We start from the raw sequence: 25,704 nt of genomic DNA, 5'->3' as shown, positions 1-25,704 counted from the left end.
AGATGACAGCAATACTCCATGTGTGGCCGGACCTGCGTTTTATAGAGCGCTAGTATTTGGGCCGGCTTGAAGTAATGCCGTGCTCTATTAATGACGCCCAGTTTCTTTGAAGCCAATTTGGCTTTGCCCTCCAGATGGCCACGGAATTGGCAATTGCTCGAGATTTCGAGACCCAGTATTCCGATACTAGGCGAGGCTTTAAGTGTTGTCGATGAGCGGTGATACGACCATGTTAACACCGTTGTTACGTCTGTGAGACGGCGGTGCCTTCAGTAGTGGTACGTGTGGCCGCGCTCATGAGGTTTCATCGATTCATCATTAACTAAGTCACGGGATGGGAATGTAGCAGCGAGCTCGACACCGTCCGTCATGTATTTATTAAAATATTGCATAAATCATTTTAAATACGTCTCTGAGATGTGTAGGTCGTCAATTAAAGGTTAAACATTATTTGCACATTTATAATCTTTTGACAATTCTTAAGAGTACTCACCACTGACCTGTATAAATACCTACAACTGAACAGGCTGTTCCTTAACTTTGACAGCAAACTACAGTTTTTGTGCCTACTTGAAGTGCCCCTCGCGAGCGTCCAGAGAACTAATTTTGACGTATAATACAAATGGCTGCAAAGGAATGTACAATACTCTGAAGTATTTTTGCATTTTGATTATTATTTTTTTCTTTTTCAACGAACATAATTAATTCGTTTCAAAAGAATTAACGCAATAAAGTACCCAATTTTTTTTCGGAAAAAGTTTCCTACCCTCTATCGATATTTGCTTAGGTTGTCATTACTAACTAGTTTTAGTACCGCAGACTCTCGCTACATGGCCAACAGCGCCAAAATGGCGAATATCAAACAGGCATAAAAGCACTTTGACAGCCGCTAGTCCAGTGCTATAAAGTAGAGGTCAGTGGTACTCGCTAATAATATTTGTCCATTATGAATTTCCTTTACCATAAATTTTTGTATAATTTTGACAAATATTGGTTAAGACAAACAAATAAGACACGATATTTCTTTACCTTACGTTTGAGGAAGTAGCTATCAATAGATTATGTACACTACAACGGCGCCTATTTCTGCCGTGAAGCAGTAATGTGTAAGCATTATTGTGTTTCGGTCTGAGGGAAGTAGCTGGTGATATAACTGGGCAAATGAGACTTCTTATGTCTCAAGGTGACGAGCGGAATTGTAGTCCGCCCAGAATTTTTGGATTTTTCAAGAATCCTCAACGGCACTGCATTGTAATGGGCAGGGCGTATCAATAACCATCAGAACGTCCTGTTCGTCTCGTCCCTTACTTTCACAAAATAAGTTATTTAGTTATACGCGTCGATTGAACATTACGTTTCGTCATAAAGTTGTGTTTTAAGAGTTGCTTTGCATTTTCTTGTAAAACAATTTTAAATATTTAAGAGAATAAATTGGAGTGGAAAATAATTTACCGTACGAAATTATCGTAATAATTTTTTTTTGTGATTTAACGCACATTTTTTTAAAATATAAATTCAATAATACTAAAACTATACTCAAATAAATAGAAAAAATAAGCAGAAGTTTAAAATATATTTAACCTCGTTGTTTAATGTACTTATGACGTGAGGTGGTACTCAATTTAAAAATAAGAAATTTTCATTTATATTTCCCTACTAATTTAAGTAAATATAGCAGACGATCATATAGTCCAATTATGGTGACATTCTGGAATTATTTTGTTTTTCTATTCCTATATCAGCTTCCGCAACCCTGACAACTTGTGTACAAAATTGAAAATAAATCGTTGTACTTTCAAACAAACGTTACAACAGACAAACCCACATTCGCATATATAACATGTATTATTATTTCTATGTTATGAACAAAAAAAAGGGTTGTATTATTTCATTTTCATTATTATAACACTAGAAAAAAGGGATTGCTTGTAACTAATTTTAGTAGGCTTCATAAGATACATAATAGCTTTAAGGGTAAATGTATTACACTTTTAAGATAAAAACCCAATGGCTGTTCAGACATTCTCTTTAAATGTTTTATAAAAAAAATGGCTCAATAGTAAATCCTACTACTCCACAGTTGAATATCTAAGTGATCCGACAGACTGGGTCCAGATCATGATTATTTTATAGCAATTACAATGACAGTACAATATTGTATATTTTAAAAATAATGCGGGGAGAGTTTCTTGTGCCGATTCTTCTCTCTCAGAAGGCCATTTGTTTCCAAAGCGGTGGTAGTGTTAGAAATGACATCAAAAAAACTTCTAAAGGAATCAATTTTGAGAAAATGCCCTTTATGCCGTTTTGGGTGTTTACTAAAAACGCCTAAAAGATACCATTATCCTACAAAGTCAATAAAAAAAAATTAAAGAAATGAACATATTGATTGTTGCATCTTATTCCATTTTTGACAACGCATGTATATTAGCTAATTTTCAAGTTTTTACTTGGTTATCACAATATTAAGCTTTCGGTTAATCCAATATTAATGTATATAATGACTTGTAAAGTGTTTAACCTTATTTAAAAATAACAACATACAAAGAAAGAAGTATTTATAAAGAGATCTACATAATTAAGCTTTTTATGACTATTAATTTGAGTATATTGTATATACAAACAGCATCCGAGTAAGTGTACAAAGTACACACATCAAAAAAGTCTAAGCAACATGCATCATATTACAAATTTACCATTTATATTAATTAATTTCTTAGTCTTTATTCACTCAAAGTGCATAGGTATGTAAACTTTTTAGTTATTGATGACATACTGGGTGGTTGTAAAAAATAATTTCGATTATGGTTGTTTTTTTTTCATAAAATTAAATGAAACGGAATTTGTTTGAATTTAAGTACATTTTTATTGCTACATTTAGTCTTGATTTTATAATTTTACCAACCATTTAAATAAAGTTAGCGACAAAATTGAATTGTTAGATATTCATTACGTCATGGAGCGACGTCATTTGACAGCAAATGAAATGCAAAGAGCTGTAGGGATGTTGCAAGCAGGAAGTAATCAATCTCAGGTATCTCGGCATTTTGGGATTCGTAGAAGTGTTATTTGTCGTCCTTGGCAGCGCTGCAGTAATACAAGGGAACCCGCTGAACAGCATTCAGGCCGTAAAAGGAGTACAACCACTCGGCAAGACAGGTACATACAACTGACTGCAAGACGCCAGCCGATGTTAACCGCTCGAGAGATAAGTTTGAGGCTACAAAATTCAAGTGGTGTTGATGTAAGTCCCCAATCTGTACGAAATCGACTGCATGAGTACGGCCTACGAGCTCGACGCCCAATTAGGTGCCCACCGATAAATCACGGGAATCGCGCTCGTCTAAATGAATGGTGAAGAGAACGCAGAACATGGACCCAGGAACAATGGGATAAAATTATGTTTTCCGATGAGTCGCGATTCGGATTTAGGCCTGACACAAGAAGGTTGCGAATGTACCGTCGGCCCGGAAATACTGAAAGACTCAGGTGCATTCAGAAAGTTCATCCATACAGCGGCTCTACAGTTATGGTATGGGCGGGAATTATGAAGAACAGGCGAACTGAGCTCGTTTTTGTAAATGGAAACATGAACGCTGAAAATTACGTGGAGGATATTCTCAGACCTTATGTCCATCTATTTGCACAAACTTTTGGCTCCGATTTTACGTTAATGCATGACAATGCGCGTTCACATACAGCTCGGCGGACCAGTCAATACTTGGCATCGGAGAACGTCCGGGTATTGCCCTGGCCTGCACAATCGCCAGACCTCAACCCCATCGAGAACGCATGGGGCATGCTCCAGAGACGTGTTTTGAAGGACTTGGACGGAGTGACAACAACCAAACAGCAGAAGGATTAGCTACAATTCCATTGGGAGCAAATACCGCAAGATTACATAAAAAGTGTCATTAATTCAATGAATAATCGTTGCCGACAAGTTCTGAATAGCAGAGGAAGCTATACTTTGTATTATCTATTAATTATCCTATTATTTACAATAAATTCATTTTCGTTAGAAATTTCATTTTGTTAAAAAAATTTTTAGTTGCTTATGTACCTTAGTTTCTGCCGTATATTCTAATATTGTTAATTTCTGTTAGTAAACGAACTTACAACAGCTGTTATTTTTACATCATAGCACCCTAAAGATATTATTTTAATAATAAAATACAACGTTATAATGTGAAAAACCATCCTAAAATTTAAATTAGTACATGTCGCTTAGACTTTTATGATGTGTATATATTTGATGCAAAACAAAAAAGTATTTTTTATAACTCTACTTTGAATAAACATATTGGAGTCTGAGTTTTCAAAAATGCTTCCTTAATATTGGTACATTAAAAAATATTCAAGTAAAACTGAAAATATCTTGAACCATTTCAAATAAATATGGAGTAACGTATAACAACAGTTTTTTTTTTTTTTCAGATTTTTTATTTCATTTTTACTACAGCTCATGAAGACTTGGGAAAAGTGAGTTATGTTACATACTATTATATCATACACTAATCGTTCCCGCCCGCTTCGCTGGGCGCATTTTAAAAGAATAGAAATTAAATTTTATGCATCTTATTATAAATACAATAAAACAATAGGTAGCCTAAAACCATCTTGGATAAATTTCGAATCGAAAATGGAAACGAAATGCAAAAACCAAGAACAAATTAACGAATGACGGAAAATTTCTGAAAACTTACATATTATTTATTGCAATAGTAGTAATAAATAAACAATTAAAACACATGGAGATTTTTTTTAAATATAACTGAGCCATTTGAAATATTTCTTAAAACCATTAAATTATAACGGCTTAAAAAATTCTTTCAATTGACTTTTGTACTGAGCGTTACTTCCGTCAGAAAAAAATTCTGAGTTACCCCCAAATCGCGCCTAAAGACGTTTTACTTCAAAAAGGGTTATATATTTAACGAATGGTGGTAGTTTCATGTCATAGAAGATTTTTGTTATTGTTTTACTGAATTATGCTAACTGAATCTTAGTGCAGTAAGCCTTTTTTACTATTTTTAAATTATATTGAACATATTAATAAAATTTTATAAATTTTACATGACACTCAGTACTCACTTACCCTTTAATAACACACAACTGATGCACGTGTTTGCAGTTGAAGAGTTTTTGAAGTACTGGTGCATTTTATTTTATATTATTGTAGACCCACGCTAACCTAAACCATGCGCCAGCCTGTGGGTTTCCTTTAGCTTTATTGGGTAGACCTTTGTAAAACTTAAGTTCCTATTGCTCTAATAAAGGAAGTAGCATTTCAACGAACAGACAACACTTAAAATTGCATCTTAAGTTTCATTGCTTTTAAAGGACATCGTAGCAATTTCGTAACATAAATTACCTAATAATTTTTTCAGACAGTAAAAGATTGTGCGACAAAGGTGTGTATTATGTTTTTGTTTTATTATGATAATTATTAAATACAGCTGACAAAGAGATATTATTTATATGTGAATAATTAAATACAGCATGAGAACCTACGTACCGTGAATGATTTGGAATTTGTATTTTAGTGCAAAGGCAATGACTGTCATAGCCAAGTAAGTGAACTGATTATAATTATTAACCTAGCGGTAGGTTTCAGCGTATTATTTCAAATAATGTATAATATCCACAGCTGTCTGTGATGCTAAATTCAAAAGAAATATGAAATAACAGTTGTGTGACAAAGATTATTATAACATTAATGACTTTCTTAATAATAGGTATCTTAGCAAAGGAGTGACCGCACCAATCCTATTAATGATTCAATTTTACTAAATGAAATTTTATTAAAATAAAAATAAAAACTACTTTTAAAATAACCGATTTCAAAAATTGAAAAGTATCAAATAACTAGAAATTTAATTTAATACACCTCTTATGCAAACCTTTACCATTAATATTAATAAACACTATTATTTGTATGTGCTACATATTGATAGCTTTGAAGTCGGTGCCAAGCTCTAAGCAAAATAAAACTTAATATTAAAAATAGCTTACTTACTGGAATTTATTAAGGTTTTCTAGCCACGCATGTCTGTACGCTTGGGTTGTTTTGTTCTAGACGAAGCTATCCCGCTCAAAGTCACGCATGGCGAGTGTGGGTACCTACTATTACATTTGGCTTGGCAAAATGGCATCTATTCCGCATCGAACTAAAGAAAAAGTACGTAAATAGGATCATGAATCTCAGAGTAATCAAATAAAATTTAATTTGAAATTCAAAAGACTGTGAGAACTTGCATAATTTTGCAAAAACAGTTTATACGTTTGTGAGATAGCGTGTACAAAAAACTGATACTCCGACAGACACACATAAAAAATTATCAACTCACAGTTTTTGGCCTCGATTACTTAAAATGTAAAATGTGTATCCGAATATTGTTTTAAAAATATATAGGTAAATATAGTGTACAGACACTGCATGCTTACTATTTTACTGTTTTTTAGTATTTATTTTATTTAAAACATTAAATCGTTGATATTATTCATTAATTACACACTTCACTTAATTTATTAACCAGTGGGGTGCTCTTTTGCACAGGATATCGGCTAGATAATGGGTAGCACAATGGCGCCTGTTTCTGCCGTGAAGCAGTAATGTGTAAGCATTATTATTTCAGTGTGAAGTGCGCCGTAGCTAATGAAATTACTGGGAAAATGAGACTTAACATCTTGTCTCAAGGTGACGAGCGCATTTAAAGTGCCGCTCAGAATTTTTGGGTTTTTCAAGAATCCTGAGTGGCACTACATTGTAATGGGCAAGGCGTATCAGTTACCATCAACTGTAAGTCCTGCTCGTCTTGTCCCTTATTTTCATAAAAAATAACTTAATTTATATTTTTTTTGATGTTTGCTTGATAGTGTTATGGCAGTATGTCATCAGCATTGGTAAGATATTATAATATTTCAATGTTATTTTTTAATGGAAGAGGATGCCGGACGAGCTTAGAGGTCACGTGATGTCAAGTGATCTATTGCAACACCAGAGGAATCCCAGGATCATTGCCAGCCTTTTAGAATAGTGAACGTCGTTGACTTAATCATCCGGGAAACACCGCACAAGGAGGCTCATTCCACAGCTCGGTACGTGGGAGAAAATTCTTTGAAAACCGTAGTGTGGAAGAACGCCACACATCCAGATAGTGGTGATGATTTTGTAATTTATGGCATGTCGTGCGACGGTGGAGTTCGGCAGGAGTCAGGTCAAACAGGAACAACTCCCGACAATGATAAATGCGGGAGAAGACACAGAGTGAATTGGCAATGGCTCGAGATTTCGGGACCCAGTATTCCGATACTAGGCGAGGCATTAAGTGTAGTATTATCGAAGAGCGGTGAGACGTGTCAGTGGGTGGTTTCTTATAAATATTATTACGTTTCATTTGTCTAAATCGGTTTGTTACTTTGTGTCGTCAGCTTAATGAAGATGACCCGTATTACTGAAGCAGTTGGCATTTAATATATTAACGTTAAATAATGAAGGACCGACATGAAGGGCAAAACCCTTGAGGAATGCAATGGGCAAGATGACAATAACCAGCAACTACTTAGTTGTTTCAATTTGTCCATTGTTCATGGGAGACATCTTTGTACATGATGCTAGATAGGTGGGTACCACAGTGGCATCTCTTTCTAATATGGAGAAGATCTAACACTATTTTGCAAGCATTATTGTGTTTTGGTTTGAAGGACGCCGTGGCTGGTGAAAACTATTGCGCTTATGAGACTTTACATCTTTTGTCTCAGCGTCACTGCATTGTAATGTACAGGGCGTATCACTAACATCAGGTGCACGTCTAGCTAGCACGTCACTTTTATTTATATAATCAAATTGTGAGATTCTTTATATTTTTTTGTCAAAATTATATTCAAAATACAGCCAGCCGCCATTACATGGAATACCCACCCCAATTTTACACATTTCATTGTTGTCTTCAGATTATTCGAAACAATCATTGAAATGATATTCCGTGACAAGCGTAATATAGCGATTTTGTGAACTATTAATCATTATTTTCTGCAAAAAATTTATATTATTTCGGAAATTGTAGATACTTTTTAAGAAACGTATGTAAACTGAATTAATTAACAACATAATTTAAATCCATAGGATGCTGAAAGTTAATTCAATTAGGACAAAAAGCAAATGTTAATATCTGAAAACAACCAAAATGAGTTCATCCAATATTTCTCTAAAGCTTTATTTTATAAAAAGAAAGAATGATATACATAGATTACAAATAAACAGCATATTAGGAAGCAATCGTTATGGCCACTGGTATTTCATGAAAATATTGACCTGAATCTTTAGTAGACAAAAAACAATAGATATAATGTGCACTCAAAAGTAAAAATAATTGCATATTTTCACAATCAAATTAATTAATCTTATTCTAGTTTAAGACTTTGGATGGATGCCATTGTCAGATCTGGACCAACAGGACCACACAGGAAACACCAGTTTTCTAATAAAAAAAAAAGAATTATCAAAAACGTTTCATCCAGTCGAAAGTTTTGAGGTAACAAAAACATAAAAAAAAGAACATACCGACGAATTGCAAACCTCCTCCTTTTTTGAAGTTGGTTAAAAATTAATAGATCATTAATAACTAATAAAGTTATTTATTGGGTACTTCGACAGAATACACATAACACGTTTACAGAAATAATAAAAAATATATACTACAACAATGAACTTAAAACTAAAAACCTTAAGAAATATAATATAATAACTAAAATATATTGTTAAAGGAGTCTAGGTTATATTGTTTAGGTAAGGTTCCAAAGATACTGGCAGCGTTCTCCCTTACAATAGCCGGATTAATTCTTTTCCAAGGTAACTGCCAGCACTTCGGTCTCCTGTGATGTCGACTAACATTTTTGCTATTCCCTTAAAAAGCCTTATTGCTTTCAGTGTCGAGACCGTGGTCCTAACCCCATGGACCACGGTCTCGACACTGAATCATCAGTGTTCAAATAATATCTTTATTCATACAAAATTCCCACATTTTTTTTGATGTAACTGTTTATATGAATGGGAATATTTAAAATGTATTTATATTAAAAATTTTGTTAATAGAGAACTGATAACATCCAGCAATATAGCAGTGTCATGTATATACTCGTATTTAGCAGTGCAATATGCATAGGTACTTGTAAATGAATGTAAATATAATTATTAAATTTATTATATATTCACAAAAAAAATACAACCATATAAAATGCTTCTGTAATCCTCATATGGTGTTGGAATATTGATGGATGGCAGTGATCCATTACCATCAATTGACTTTAATGGTAGTTTTTGTTGTAATTACAACTAATAACTAATAGTTAACCGCTTCAAACATCCATATTAAAGCGCTATAAATATTGCACATATAATTGAAAATCAGATAATCTTTAATAAGGTATCTAGCAGTCAAGACCAGCTGGTAAATATTTAATTACCTGAAAAATCTTATTGGCTTCCTTCCATCCTTTCTTTCTGTGTCGTTTCGACAAGGCAACATAAGTTTCTACCCGCATTTCTTTCTGGATATCAGTCAAATCATGAGGCACAAATTTTTCATATTTTTTTTATTTTATTGATTCGACGCAAATGTGTTAGTATTTTTGGTAAGGTAACGTAAACCATACCGCTAATTCCAGCGTAGTTTATCCCGAATCGCTTCTACCATCTCCTTCAATTCATTGTTATTCACCTGCGTGGGCGGTCTTCCACGTGGTTCGTTCTTCAAATCAAAGTTTCCATACGATAGCATTTAAATCAAAATCGCACGGTGCGTTCATTAGCTGTCCCCTCTCCCAACGCAACATAGATATTGCGAGCTATTTCTGTCGAGTTAGTTCCGCGTCGAAACTCGTATCCAAAAATCACTCGAATTTTCGAAATATCCATCTTTCTTGTCTAAGCTGAATAAAAAAAACAATTGATAATCGAATGTTGTACATTTAAAAAAAGAACTACATAGGTACCATGTAAAAAAGTTTCACTCAAAAATCTCAAACCAAGAAGGTTTTATATCAATTCGAAGTACCTATCTTATATCTTTAAATGAGCAATTCTTGTATATATGTTTGTAATCTGAATCTCGGAAAAGGCTCCAACGATTTTCATAAAATTACAGCTACAATAACACTAGAATACAAAGGTAAATTTGGCCACTATGTACAAGACTATAATAGCTCAGGTTGGGTCATATTGGTTGATCCGGAAAGCAGAAGACCCAGGTTCGAATCCGGATGTCCTATTAGTTTTTATTGTTCAAGTTTATTACATTCTTAAAAATCATAGTCGTCTAGATATTTACGATAAAACAGCAATTTCATACTTTAACCCCTATTATAAAAAAAAATGCAATACTTTAATTACCTCATTATATTTTGTCTCAAATAAGCTGTACCTTGACAAATTCGAGTGATCGTATAACGGTTCCGGATAGTTTCACTGAGACGTACGGAACCCAAAAATATAGACATATTTATGTACAGGTATATAGTCTGCATATGAAATTATAATTTGACGATATCTATATTGTTGCAATGATAACGCGGTGGCAATTTGGATTTAACAAATGCTCTCAAATACATTCCTTGTCCAAATAAAAATCCCAAATACTTAAAAATTGGTCTCGCAATATCGTGCTTTCGGGTGGTTTTTATGCTAGTATATTCTAAGTCTTTGTGACTAGCTAAGCTACACTATTTTTTACAGGCCGTTGGTTTTAACGCAACAGCAAAGGTAAGGTGGTAATGGATAGTGGGTACTAGAAAATATTAACCCACGAAAATTATTTATTTTTGTTTCTTTCAGAGCAAAGGTGACCTTTCAACGGCTACGGTGGGTACTTATTGAAATAAAACTTCTTTACGCACGTTTTACTTGAGGAGTAAACTAGTGAATGCGTCACGCGGAATGAACGCTAGCGTTACGCGAACGGTGATATCTCGATTTGGGGAGTAAGCTGGTGAATGCGTGACGAGAGCGTTACAAACGAACTCTAGCGTTACCCGAACGGTGATTTCTCAATTATTTCGTAATTTTATTTAATTATTGAAGAATTTTATTAAATAATCCTTTGTTTTACATCAGCCAAGCACACTCATTTTTTACAATCCCATTTGTATCATCAACTATTAAAATCCAATAAATTAAATATAATGAATAGCGGTCATGAAAGTATAATGAAAGAATATTTAACGTCACTGTTCTAGTTAAGTGAAGTAAATAAATTGTTTATTTATACAAATAACTAACAAGGAAACTTAACCTGTTTTGATAATAAGGTTAAGTAAAGTTATTGAGAACTAAGTAGTACTGTTACATACGCAGTAAAAAAGATTCGTTCCTTAACAGACTGCCATTGAAACTGCCAGATTGGTTTATTTATGGTACATTATTATGGGCATATAAATATAATATATATGCATAATTCTGTTGATGTTGGTTCTATTTTTTACCGACTTCAAAAATGGAAGAGGCTCTCAATTCATCGGTATGTTTTCTTTATGTTTATTCTCACCTCAGAAAATTCGACTGGGTGAACTGATTTGGATAATTCCTTTTTTAATTTGAAAGCTGGTGGTGCAATATGGTTCAGATCTGACAATAGCAACCATTCGAAAACTATAGAAGTCCTAAAATTACTATAAGCATGTGCGCAACAAATTGACGAATAACTCAATATCGCGCCAACCGATTTCGATGATTCTTTTTTTATGGGCAAGAATATACTTAGGATTATTTATATATTAAGTATTTACTCACATATTGGATGCCTTCACATAAGCCACAAGTAACTGTAATTTTATTGATAAGAATTGTGTATTGGTTATAAATTTATTTTTTAAATTAATCAAAACTGAACGGTATATTATTTTTGGATACCTTATAGTGCTTTGGACCTTTCTGCAAAGCAACAGTGAGTAATTTTAATATTTTTTATTATCTTTATATATATATAAAAGAACATATATATGTATGTATGTTCACCTAAAACTATAGAACCGTTAACCCCATGGAAATGATACCTCGCACACATAATGGCCTACATGACCACTACGATGAACAAAGTTATGTAGAACATTAATTCCAACTATCTGTATCATTCAAATAATCTTTCACATTATAATAGGCCTTAGATGTTAATTTATTTTGTACGACACATTTAATTTTAATATTTATTTAACTAAACTTTTCTCTCAATGAATCCCTTGAACGCATTTTATAGACTGCTCGAATTGCTTTTTCCTGCAGCCCTACCCAAGACTATAATTCCGTAAGACATGACACTATGAAAGTAGCTGAAATATACAAGTCTAGCCGTTTCAACACGTGTCAGCTGCCTATTTTTTTTATCGCAAATACTGCGTAAATAATATAAATAACTTAAGTTAAATTAAACTCAATTACTACTTTTAATTTATAATGACAAAAATTGCATTATTCTGTTATTCATGTCAGTCGTTTTTCCATTCCTTAACTTCAATGGATGTTAGTGATTAATATTTATTCCTTACTGTATACCAATATGTTTATGGAGACAAGTGTTTTAGACTTACGAAGTGGTCAGAGCATTTATGTTAAAGCGACACTATCTTCGATAGAACAACAATAATAGGCAATATCGCAATTTGAAAACATAGATACTAATTTAATAAAGATTTTACGCCTTTAGAGTATTTAAATTGGAATAAAAGAAAAAAGATATGCCAGTTTGAACATAAAAAAAAAAAGTTAAAATCACTCTCCTGTGAAATATATTATCGCGCTTTCGTATTTTTGCCGACTTTCCAGTGACGATATTTACTTGTTATTTTATAATAAAGGCCTTAAAGTTCCTTTTTAAAGTTACCTACTTTAGACTAGCTGATCTCCGTGACATCGTCTGCTGCTGTACTATGACTGAAAATAGCGTGATTACTATATTATTAATGTTTATGGAAAATTATATTGAAATTAAATTTTTATTTTATTTAAAAATGTTATTAATAGTTTTAATTTTTTAAGATTGTATTAAATTTTGATATATCTAATCTAATGTTAATTTGCTATTTTTAATAACTTTTTTTTCTAATAACTATAGTGCGATGGAGTCATAAACATATGTATGGCGAAGGTAACTGCCTCGTTATGTTAACTCAAGTCTACGTAATTGGCAAAACACAACATTATTTAATAAGATATTCATTTTCAGTGTATTGGTCGTGCATGTATTTCAAAGGTAACGAAACTTAACTTTACTTAACATTAATAATATTACTAGATACATAAAAATGAACGCTTTGAAAAGTAGAGAATATTTTTAGTATATGTAAGGTTCGTTTTATAGCGATTTGTGTATTTTCACACATTTAAAAAATCATACAAGAGTACACCCTGTAAAAGAACTGCAATGCAAGCCCTAAAGCGGCAGTTTCCTGGTGATATGAGCGCCTAAGAGGAAAACCTCTAGTTATCACCATCTTACGATAATTTACAAATGCGTTGGAAAGATGATATTAAGGGTTTATACGGGCGAACTAGATGCATGTAAAAGGCCGGCAAAGCTCCTGTGATTCCTCTCCGTGTTGCAAGATAATGTGGGCGGCGGTGATCACTAAGCACCAAGTCACACGATTCTTGTTACATAAAAAAATCTAGCCCAGGATAACATTATGGTAGAAAGTGGCTTGAAGAAAGTATTTACTGATTCAATTACTTACCGATATCTTTCAGCATTTGAATCGCATTAATAAGCAAATTACTTTCTAGAACATAGACATAATATGATTCTATCGGTTCACTGAGCTTTGAGTATTGGATAAACATTTAACAAATCTTGTTATATTATTTTGTTTCAGTGCACTGCTGGTGCATGTTTGACACTGGTAAATAAATTAGAATTATTACTGTTATACAATAGGTACCTATTTAAAAGTTACTAGGTTGTGCATACCACAACGGCGCCTATTTCTGCCGTGAAGCAGTAATGTGTAAGCATTTCTGTGTTTCGGTCTGAAGGCGCCGTATCTAGTGCCCAGTAATTTACTGGGAAAATGGGACTCAACATCTTATGGTTCAAGGCGACGAGTGCAATTGTGGTGCCGATCAGAATTATTGGGTTTATCAAGAATCCTGAGCGGCACAGCATTGTAATCGGCAGGGCGTATCAATTACCATTAGCTGAACGCCCTGTTCGTCTCGTCTGCATTACAAATTCTGCAGCTTTATAAACTTGGATTTCAATAATAATGCAGCCATCTTGGATTTCAATAATGATCCCAAAATCCGTCTCTGCGTCCTCGAGAACTTCGGCTAGGATATCCATATTGTTGAAAACATAATTTGGCGCGGCGACCTAAATATGTTATAAATAATAGCTGGTAACGGCGCCTCTATCGTCTCGCTTTTTCGTTTCATCGAGTTTCAAATCACAACGATTCTAAAGAAGTTTCACTTCAAAAAATATAGGATGACACTGAATAATAATATTAATAACGATTGACGAGGCTTGACATACTATATATCCTGTAGACACTGTTGGTACCAGACAAACATGATATCTAAACTCATATTACGTATTTTACGTTGTTTAGAGCGAAGGAGTATCGGTGGAGTCTTGGGTAAGTTTTAATAAAACAATTCCTAAATTATAATGTGAAAAGTGTAATGAAATCGGCAATAAACTCAACATTCGCTTTCAATAGTAATCACGAATAAATATTTATGAACAATCAAAGCTAAAACTTGGTGAAGCAGTAATAATGTTATGTTAAATTAGTATTTTCTGCTCCCCTACTTATATCTGTCATTTAAACAGCCACGATCAGTAATATAACTTTATAAGTACATACTTTATTGAGTCTTTGAAAAAGTCTATACTCTATAGCCTAAAAAATCATTGTTTGCTGTACTATAATGTCGCCAAAAAAACTTTTTTTTGGTGCTACAGACAACTAAATCTAGGTTAGGTATGGTAGGTTCATACAAATACTAGGTACATAATATGTAGTGCATACTGTATTACATATTTAATATTTCTATATTTAAATTAATAAAAGTGTAAAAATAAAACCATTCACCAGAGATATACCTATGTATACAATACATTTCCCGCCCATTTAAGCGGCAACTCGAAAACTTATGATATTTGTTTGTTTATTAATAAATTAAATTACCAACTAATATAAGATATTGCGACACGTTGCATAACTACGTTTAAGCGCTCGTGGCGTCATTCATTGTGATGTAAACGCAACCCACCTTTTTTGACACTTCATAAACAATATGTTCCGTAATAGTTATTTATGCAACTGTTGTGTAATAAAGGGTATTAAAACACGAATGTGAGTTGAATGGATGATAATAGTATCACATGAGTGTTTTAATACCTTATTATCAACAGTGGCATACAAGATTTTTATCTACACCCATATTAAGAATCCAGACGCGTGTTGTAATGAAATTCAGAACAACATTATATCATACGTTTTCATTACAACACTCGTTTTGATGATGTAATAATAATAATAGTAATAGTAACACACTTTTAACACAAATTATCTTGCCCTAAATTAAGCATATATAGCCTGTGTTTTGGGTTGCAAGACAACGATATAATTAATACAATATACTTACTTAAACATACATAAATTCAAATAAACATAGGTTAATAGGACTGGCTTTTTTAATGTTTGCAGTAAGCTAACGGTTATGAGAAAATTTAACAGGGGATTTCAAGCATGGGTGTAGATAAAATAATATTTAAACATTACTTATTTAAAAGAAACCATAATTTCAGTGTGACGGCCATAGATGTCACGCCAATGTGAGTAATCAAATATTTTATCTGCTGTTAGTTTCACTGTAATATACTTCAAATTATAATAATCTTTTGCGATGGAAATGTATACGTATAGATAGAGCCTTTCGCTGTTTGGCAACGCATGACAACAGGACAGGTTTCCGCGATTCGTATATCACTTTGTTTTGTGTGCCTGCGTCAATGAAAATAGGGGTTAACACCTTTATTTACGACGTGTTCACAGCTGTCACAGTGTGTCTACATATAAATTATCTAAGAACAAACGTTAATAAATATCAGCTTCACTTCATTACAAAAACAACGGCTGGAAATTTATTTATGTCATTAAGTTGTGCCGCAGAACAGCAATGCACTTGAACTTGCCTGCACAAAGTGAAGGCTGCAGGTTAATGTAGTCGAGGTCGTATCACATTAGGTCATCTTAGGTCATTTCATAATGTGATACACTGTTCATTTCATCACATACTACATGTGCTTCACTTTACTTTACTTCCACCGCTGAGGGGTGTTCCAGAGACTAAGCACACAGCCGGTCCGAGGTTTGAGTCTCCTTAGGAGACGCCCCGCGACTGTTGTTGCGTAGTCTTTGCGGCGTCTACGGACCACGTCCTATGTCTCTCTAAAAGCCTTCAGGGCTGACAGCATAGAGGAGGTTTTTAGTCGGTAGGGGGTGTCCGTAGCCCAACATATGACCCCCTTTCAGGGTCTTCAATACGTAAATGTATTTTCCTAATCTCCAAAAAAAAAATCCAGAAACTAGTCGATGTTTAAAATCTATGAGTGTTGATTGACTAGTTTCTACTCAGTTACAGTAAGTAAAATAAAATGAAGACCAATGCGATATATATGCCTCAAATGTGAAACTCTGCATGTTCTTTTATTAGGTTCAGTATCTACCGCAAAAATGTGGGAATTTTTTTTGTTATTCGGCACTTAAATATAAGCTTGGATAATCGCTCAGGATTTTAATTTTGAGCGCGGTCAATGACATGGCTTCTCAACTGGTCATCTAAATACTTATAAAATGAAAATTTATAATTCAGTAACTGAGTATGTGCGTAAAAATGAAAAACGAATTAAGTGCGTACTCGTTTCAATCCTCAACCGTAGCCCGCCACTTTTTCGTTTTTCAAATTCATAATATGTACTTTACATTTATTTGATACTTTATAATTTTTCTGTTGTAGCAATGAGCCGCGATGATCATATACCAGAGATCGTGCAAGTTGCTTGTCTGGTCGGTGTCATTCAGTCATTGTCTTCGGGGATTTTTAATTTTACCCGCATTTTATTAGCTTCACCTGTATGTATGTTTGTTTGTAACCGACTAATTTGGGCGCGATTTTGACCCACTTTAAACGGCCAGATTTCGTTTAAACTTCGTAGATTTGTCGAGGACCAATGACAGTATATTAATTTGATAAAATTATTCCCATTTATCAATTTGCAAAATATGAATTTTGTTAATTTATATAATTTTTTCATCTATCGTCAATAAGGTATTGATATTCATTTTCAATTTCAACCATTATCTTCTCAATCAATGCGTGTTTTTTAGTTTCCTTAAACTATTTTTATTATGTTGATAAAATACCATTTTAAGTTTTTAGATTAAATGTGTACTTACTCGTATAGTAACCCTATTTAAAGTGTATGCGAATTGATACATCTACTGCATTCGGTACTCTTTGGAGATTTTTTTTATAATTAATCACTTCTTTTGCTTTTTATTAACTTAGACAAGTAAGTCAAAACGTATGAGTAATTTTGGTGCATCACTTTACATACATTGTAAAAAAAAATAATCTAAAATTTTAACTGTAAATATAGATTAAAAATGTGGCACTAAGTTCTTTGCCACTTCTCCTCATTAAAGCTCAACTTTTTCAAAGTGGTGTTAATATCTTTGACATTCATGAGTGTCATAACTAGCATAGCTTAAAAATAATACTTACTGTTACAGTGTACCGGTGATTTCTGTTTATCGACTGTAAGTATATCATACAGTATTTTATTTAATATGGTTGCTATATTAGAAACGAAACTTTTCTTTTATCATGTTTATAATGCAAAAATGACCAGAAATAGAAAGATACACATTCTTACATACATATATTATGTTGATATATTGAATAACATACCGTTTTAACATATATTAGCATATGTTAAACACTAAACTGCCTCGAGGCATATCTCCTCAATTCCTGCGATGTAACATCGTAGCAAAGGAAAAGACATATTTCTTGGACTATAAATTATAGTAAAAAAAGTAATCAAGTATGAAAATACCTACATAATATTGAAAAATTCCTGGAATCTATGAGAGTACATAATTCAGAAAAATTATAAACAACAACACATCAATTCCACCTTCACACGACACGCCACAAGTTAGGATATCATCCCCACCATCTGGATGTGTGGCGGTCCTCCACAGTGCGGTTTTCAAGGAACTTTATTCCACGCATTACAAAGCTGTGGAAAGAACTTCCTTGTGCGGTGTTTACGGGACGATATTACACGGGTATTTCAAATAAGGCGCGTACCTTCCTTGAAGGCTGGCAACGCTCCTGTGATTCCTCTGGTGTTGCAAGAGAATGTGGGCGGCGGTGATCACTTAACACCAGGTGACCCATACGCTCATTTTCCTCCTTTTCCGTAAAAAAAATCAAGCATCAATGTTATACACAAAGTATAATTTGGTGATAAAGAACTGATCATGAAATTTTTCTTCTTTCTTCTTCTTCTTCGGAATCTTTATCCGGGTATGGTTATTAATATTAAAATATTACCGTCAAAATTTTTTTATCTAGTGTGAAATGGTGACAAAATATTTTTTTTTTTTAAATATAAAAGTCTTGAATTCCACGATGTTACACATTATTGTTTTATTGAACACGTGAAAAAAACAGAGTACCGGTCCCCAAATTGGAAGTAAACACCAAAATTCTCTAACATCCAAGAGGTATCTGTAGACCTTTTTAACCCACGTCCTGTACAAAAAGCAGAAAATCATTCCAAAAAAATTCAATATTTCACAAATCTCTTTTGAACATGTACATATAATTTTATAAGACTGAATGTACTAGATACATTTATTATTTTGTTTTTGACAAATATTTCAGTGCAGTGGATCTAATTGTGTTTCTGAGGTGAGTAAGTGTATAGTTTTGATATACTCTCAATTAATAACTATAAAAATACACTGCCTTAAAATTAATTATATGGATTCCTATTTCCTTATAATGAAAGCTTTCCAACATTTTAAGTCATATCACATCCATAGACAACCTCTGCTCTTATAATAAAAAAAAGTAACAGTAATGTTTAACTATTAATTTGCAAAAACATACGTTTCACCAGTGGGAGGCTCTTTTGCACAGGATGCCGGCTAGATTATGGGTACCAGAACGGTGCCTGTTTCTGCGGTGAAGCAGTAATGTGTAAACATTGTTGTTTCGGTCTGAAGGACGCTGTAGCTAGTGAAATTACTGGGCAAATGAGACTTAACATCTTATGTCTCAAGGAGACGAGCGCAACTGCAGTAGCACTGAGATTTTTTTGATTTTTCAACAATCATCAGCGAAAGTCATGCTCATCTTGTCCCTCATTGTCATAAAAAAATTAGGAAAACAGTTGACCCTTAAATCGGTTGGCCAATCCCTGCAACTCCCCGCTAATTCCGTACCTTGCTAAAGGCTTCAAATTGTACTTTTGGCGAGTTTGACCTCTTCGAGCTCAAAAAGTTAGCTGTTCAATGTTTTTGAGCTCTTTATAAAAGAACTCAGAACATTTGAACATATATTAAATTTCGGAATGTCTGATAAAAGTTTAATGAAACACTATTTTTTGAATTTTCAAACGGCAATAAGCCCTTTCGAATAACGCCAACCGCGATGATATCGGTCGAGCCGTCCAAATGTTATAAAAGGTTAACATACATCCATACGTACACACACACAAATACACACATACATACAGACATATGGACACCGTCGCGGGAATAGTCAGAGAAGCTTCCGAACTTAAACGTCGAGATCTGATGAAAACTCGGTTTTCGAAAAACGGGGTAAAACCAATAACTTCCCGAATTGTTGAATATTTTCAATTTACTTGTCGGGAAGTTATAAAATATATACTACTTGCTGACCCGACAGACGTTGTTCTGTAGATAAAAAAAAACTGTTTTATAGGAATTAGCCAATAAATAATATTTCAAAACATCAAGAATTATTTCGTAAAAATTGCTCCCTGTTGTTACAATGAAATTGTTTCACAGTGGAACTGTCAAACCGTGCGTCACTAAATTCTCTCATAGAAAATATGTCCATACAAACAAATATTGAAAATAAAAAAGAGTTATCGAGGATATAAGGGGGTCCCAAATCGAAATAAAAACTATCAAAAATCTCTCAAGTTGGACTAAACTGCACTCCATAAAGTAAATTAAATCCGTTCATGAGTTTAGAAATCCATCGCGGACAAACAACGTGACACGTAATTTATATACAGGATGTCCCAAAGTTATGGGACATGAAGGGAAAGTACCTTAAATATAGAAGATAGGCTATTTTACTGAAAGAAGACTTTATGTTATTTTTAAAAGTTAGTACTTCTGCATTCAAAGATTTTCTAAATATTACTTGCCTCGTCTGGGAATCGAACCGACTCAAATGTAAAAAAAAAACACCCCTACTTTTATAATGCCAATCGAAAGAATAGCCAAAATAATAAATAGCCTAATAACTCTTCTTAAGTAACATAGTATTTCAAAAGAAAGGAACAACGTAAAATGAATGTTTTCCTACTAGGATTGGTACGAATGGACCGATAAGATGGTTGGCCAGATCCCCGGACCTTACACCATTAGATTTCTTTTTTTGGGGATACGTGAAAGATATGCTATACAAAAAACGATACGAGAACGAGTTACAAACAGAATTGTGCCATATCATATCGAGTATTCACCATAAAATGATAAGAAAATCAACAGGCAGCGGACTCGTTAAAAGATTGGCGATTTGCGTAAGACAAGAGGGATCACATTTTGAGCATTTAATTAATTAATTTAGAAAAAAATACCCACTTAATTGACTACTTTCTTTTAAAATACTATGTTACTTAAGAAGAGTTATTAGTTTTTGGCCATTCTTTCGATTAGCATCATAAGAGTAGGGGTGTTCTTTTTACATTTAAGTCGGTTCGATTCCCAGACGAGGCAAGTAATTTTTAGAAAATCATTGAAAGCAGAATTACTAACTTTTAAAAATAACATAAAGTCTTCTTTCAGTAAAATAGCCTATCTTCTATATTTAAGGTACTTTCCCTTCATGTCCCATAGCAGGCTTTTTCGTTCATATAGACTTACAACCTCGAATTTAGGGGTAAAATTTCATCTTTGTATTCTGTTTTTTGCTTTTTACCTTATAATTAATTTTAAGCATAATTATTTGCAGTGTCACTCGAAGAAATGCAAATCTCAAGTAAGTATTTACGTGATAAGGGAGATATTATTTTTATTATCCATTTAAACTTATGCTGCACAAAGAGTAGGTTAACATTATTAAGCAATATAATATGTGTGGCGTCTGTTAGATATGAGACTAGCTAGACTGCTAGCAGTTTTCCTGCTCAAACGGAACTTAAATAATAGCAACCACTGAAACCTCATTCTGATGGAGCAGGGGATTTTAGAGTCAGAAATAACACCACTAGTCCCACAAGATGGACCGACGATATGGTTGAGATCGCCGGAAAAGGTTGGAGAGACCAGCGCAGGCGATCGCCATGGAGATCTTTGGGGAGCCCTTTGTCCAACTGTGGACGTCTTCCGGTTGAAATTATGATGAATGATTATGCAAATTAATGACAATAAATCTTATGATAAAAACCTATCAGGAAACTTCCCAGTGCTTAAATTCAAAATAGGATATGATTTCACTTATTGAACGTCCAAAACTATTCGATCGATTAATAATTAAAAAACAATTATTTAATTTGATCCCCACCTTCCAACGTTGCAACTATGTGAGTTTTAATTTTAACTTCAAACATAATTTCGTATATCCGAAAAAGAGACAAATACAAAACCAGCAAAAGGTTAACATGATGGTCAGTGATACGTCCTGCCCTCTACAATCACGTGGTGCTCGGCATAAGATAATAAGTCTCGTTATACAAGTAATTTCAATTGAAACAATAATGCTGCACATTAGGAACTACTTGGGGGCAGAATTAGGCACCGCTGCGGTACCCAATACGCAATTTAGCCGGTATACTCTAGCCGCCTTCTGCGTGACGTCACTTCCAAGCCTACACTTCAAAAATCACCAATGAAGCACCTTTTGCAGACGATAACATTAGACTGTACCGTCCATGTTTCAATGCTCAGGAGTTATTCTGTGACGTCGCCAGCCAGGCCTAAGCAAAAAGCGGTTCACTCGATTGAATGAAACGCGCAGTAATTGATAGATTGACAGATGACGGCTATAATCTTGTAAAAAACGATATACATCGTCGCCATATTGTAATTACTATATTATTAAACTTATGTCAAATCTCACTGAACGTTTCATACTAAACTAAATTTCATTTTTTTACTTGGGTAGTCCTGCCTCTTATTGCGTTGTATTTACATCCACTTTGGTTCCTACTTCACGCCTCCTAATTTGTTATCGATTCCCTCCACAGTCGGAATTATAAAGGCAAACCAACCCTTTAAAATTTATTTCGCTTTTATTTATAAAATACTAGTTGACCCGACAGACGTTGTTCTGTATATAATAAATAAAATAATGTTTTTTATGAATTAGTCAATAATATACCACAACATCAAGAATTATTGTTGTAATGAAATTGTTTTACAGCAGAACTGTCAAACTCCCATAGAAAATATGTCCATACAAAACAACTATCGGACGACGGGGTACACATCAAAGGAAAAACAAAATTGTTGTTTTTATTTAATTCCGAAGACTTTCATATTTATTCACCTTTTAAGCCTTCCCTGGACTTCCACAAATAATTCAAGACCAAAATTAGCCAAATCAGTCCAGCCGTTCTCGAGTTTTAGCGAGACTAACGAACAGCAATTCATTTTTATATATATAGATGATTCTTGATTCTGAATTATATCCTTGATATATATAAGAGGTGGATTAAGACAAGGATTAAGGCATTATTCTGGTATTATATACAGTGATATGATAATCGATAGCATTAGAAATATGGAACTGCGCTCCAGAACTGGCATTGCTTATGTGGGATGCACACAGACCAATGGGCACAGGTCGTCACGCATTGGGTGCCTCAGGGCGGACAAACACGTCACACGTCAAGGCAGACCCCGAAAACGATGGATCGACTGGTCCTGGTCAGAGCTGGCACAGGATCGAGATAAATGGAGTAAAGCAGGGGAGGCCTTTGGCCAGCAGTGGGGTCCGATAGGCAAATAAAAAATACCACTACACTCTAGTATACATTTTGTGTATTTAAAAAAAATAAATAATTTTTATAATTTAAGTAAGAAATCAATTGTTTCGACCTTTACCTGTAAATATAAATCTACTTAATAAAACGACTACCTACTTGTATTAAATAACTCATATTAAAATAAATTTTTAAAGAGCAATTATCATAAAGATTATTGTCAATTCTTCTCAACATAATTAGTGTTACGAGTGTGTGGTAGAATAAATTAACAATAGTGACTAACGATTCATAAGTGCTTTTTTTATGAAACTCATATTTATATTTCTTGCAATATTATAGTGTTATGGAAACAATTGCGAAGCTATTGTGAGTATTTTATGTTTATTTTCATTATTCCATAACCTATAGACACAATTCTATGAAAGCTAAATTACAGTTTGTTTAATTTATTAACCATATTATTATATATAACAATCGTTTACACCATAGACGAATAATATATTAGAGTAGACACAAATAAGAATATCTCTAACGGATATACAGAATGATAAAATACTAAAGTTAGTGTTACTATAACTGATTTTGATTGACAAATCTGAAACAGTCGGCCACGCTCCTAGATCCTTAGTATTTTGAATATTAAACCACAAATGTTAGCACCATACACATCAACAAATCATAATTGGTCACTTACATGAACGATATTTGAGAAAATAATTACAACATTTGAACCTGAAACTCTTAAGCTATATTATTTCGTCTGATTTTTACTTTATTTTGACATTGTGGTGTCGTTTTATAAATTGTAGTTTGTGTATATCACAATCACCATCGATTTAACCCAACCGAAACCAACTATAGATGCGGGTGATTTGTTTTCTAATAAAATTGAGCTCTTATGAGGCTTCATCGTGCTCACTTAAATACCATTACTCGTGGCGATATCGTGGGGCGAGTCGTTCTCTTATGGTCGAGGGAGGCGATGACTTGTCAATGCATCATGCTCGTGGACGGGCACTACTTGTAGTGGCCACTGATATTTGATCCTGCTATCGGCAACTCTACTTCACGCTTTTAAAATCTAAGTAATACTACTTTTACTATAATATATTTTTATAATCTCTAATAAGCTGCTCAAGTTATGGCGAAATATATAGAGACTATTGTAATGAAAATTCTATATTCATTTAAGGTTCAATTTGTACTTATGAAAGTAAATTATGATGCCACCGGTTCAAGAGTAATCAGGAGACCTGGAGGAATTGGAGGCCTGATAAGGAGTTGTTCATAATTGTACTTCGTTATGTATTGTTATTGTACCCTGGTTAATCAGCAAACATTTTCAGTGTAGAGGACGTCGCTGTGTGAAGACTCAGTACCAAGGCCATGAGCCACAAGCTTCGTCACTGCGTCAACATAAACAACTTAAATTATTAAGAATGAAAAAATAAGGTGCAACAAAGGATGGTTAAATATAACAATATTGTTTAAATATCTCCAGCGGACATCACACATTTCCCAACTAGCAGATAGACTTACGTTCTGCTGCATACGCCTTTAACGAAATATTAAAGAGTATAATGATGTGGCTCCAGCCAGATTACTGTTTCAGTTATTTTCAGAGCAAAATGACATACGATTTTTTACTATGGGGTCTTGGTGCTGCCATTAATATAATATTTGCGCTACAGAAACTAATGCTACGTGGCTTTTTTAGATAGTATATAATTGGACGTAGTTCCTGAAAATCGTTCCAAGCCACAAAGTAAAGATCACATTTTAAGGAATTCGTGTTTATTAAATGAATAAATTAACTATAAGTATTTAGTAAGTCGTGTATTCCATACATGTAGGTTGGGCTACTAAGTCATGATGTCATTTAAAGAGTGACAGTAAGGCTGCCATTTATTTGTCAGTCCGTTAATATGAATCACGTGACCAGTTTTGTGTTCTGAACTCAATTTCCACATAATAACAAAATACCAGCGAAAGCAAACTAAAACAAAGTGGCTGACGTATCGCGCAAAGAGAATTTAAAAACTACGTTCATTATCGCGAGTGTAGTAGCTGTCGTACACGCAGCCCTGAAGGTCTACTCGCAAAATCGACAACGATACATTCGGAACGATAAGATAATACTCCGAATATATCGCAACTATCCTACTCTAACAAATATTCGAATTCCCTATCGTTTATCGTTACCATAGACTAATATTTTGATTTTTATACGATGTTAGTGTGAATGAAATATGTTCAAACCTAAACATTATCTGTGCTATGTCGCTGTTAAGTGTCAAAAGTCAAAACATAGTTTAGGAATTTGGTATTATTTACACATAATGTAAATGTTAAAAAAATATGTAACGAATATAATATTTCCATTTAAAATTGAATAAATAATACAAAACTTGCGGATAATAAAATGTAAAAAAAGCAACTCAACCCT

At 33.7% G+C, this 25,704-nt stretch overlaps 1 long non-coding RNA gene across 2 annotated transcripts; it reads left to right on the top strand.

Annotated features, from left to right (window-relative positions):
* Positions 1–5,390: 5,390 nt before the first annotated feature.
* LOC126978714 (uncharacterized) lies at positions 5,391–24,874 on the top strand. 2 transcript variants are annotated; one of them, XR_007732680.1, is made up of 17 exons: positions 5,391–5,414; positions 5,547–5,573; positions 6,080–6,181; positions 6,880–6,906; positions 10,736–10,762; positions 10,835–10,861; positions 11,916–11,942; positions 13,107–13,139; positions 13,218–13,244; positions 13,864–13,890; positions 14,599–14,625; positions 15,804–15,830; positions 17,791–17,817; positions 18,953–18,979; positions 21,284–21,310; positions 23,598–23,624; positions 24,605–24,874. It is a non-coding gene; the product is annotated as an uncharacterized LOC126978714 (long non-coding RNA). The 2 variants fall into 2 exon arrangements; XR_007732679.1 differs by lacking the exon at positions 6,080–6,181.
* The last annotated feature ends 830 nt before the right edge of the window (positions 24,875–25,704 follow it).

Source organism: Leptidea sinapis, chromosome Z (genome assembly GCF_905404315.1).
Source record: "Leptidea sinapis chromosome Z, ilLepSina1.1, whole genome shotgun sequence".
Lineage (NCBI taxonomy): Eukaryota > Metazoa > Arthropoda > Insecta > Lepidoptera > Pieridae > Leptidea > Leptidea sinapis.
This window is presented reverse-complemented; position numbering and strand designations above follow the sequence as displayed.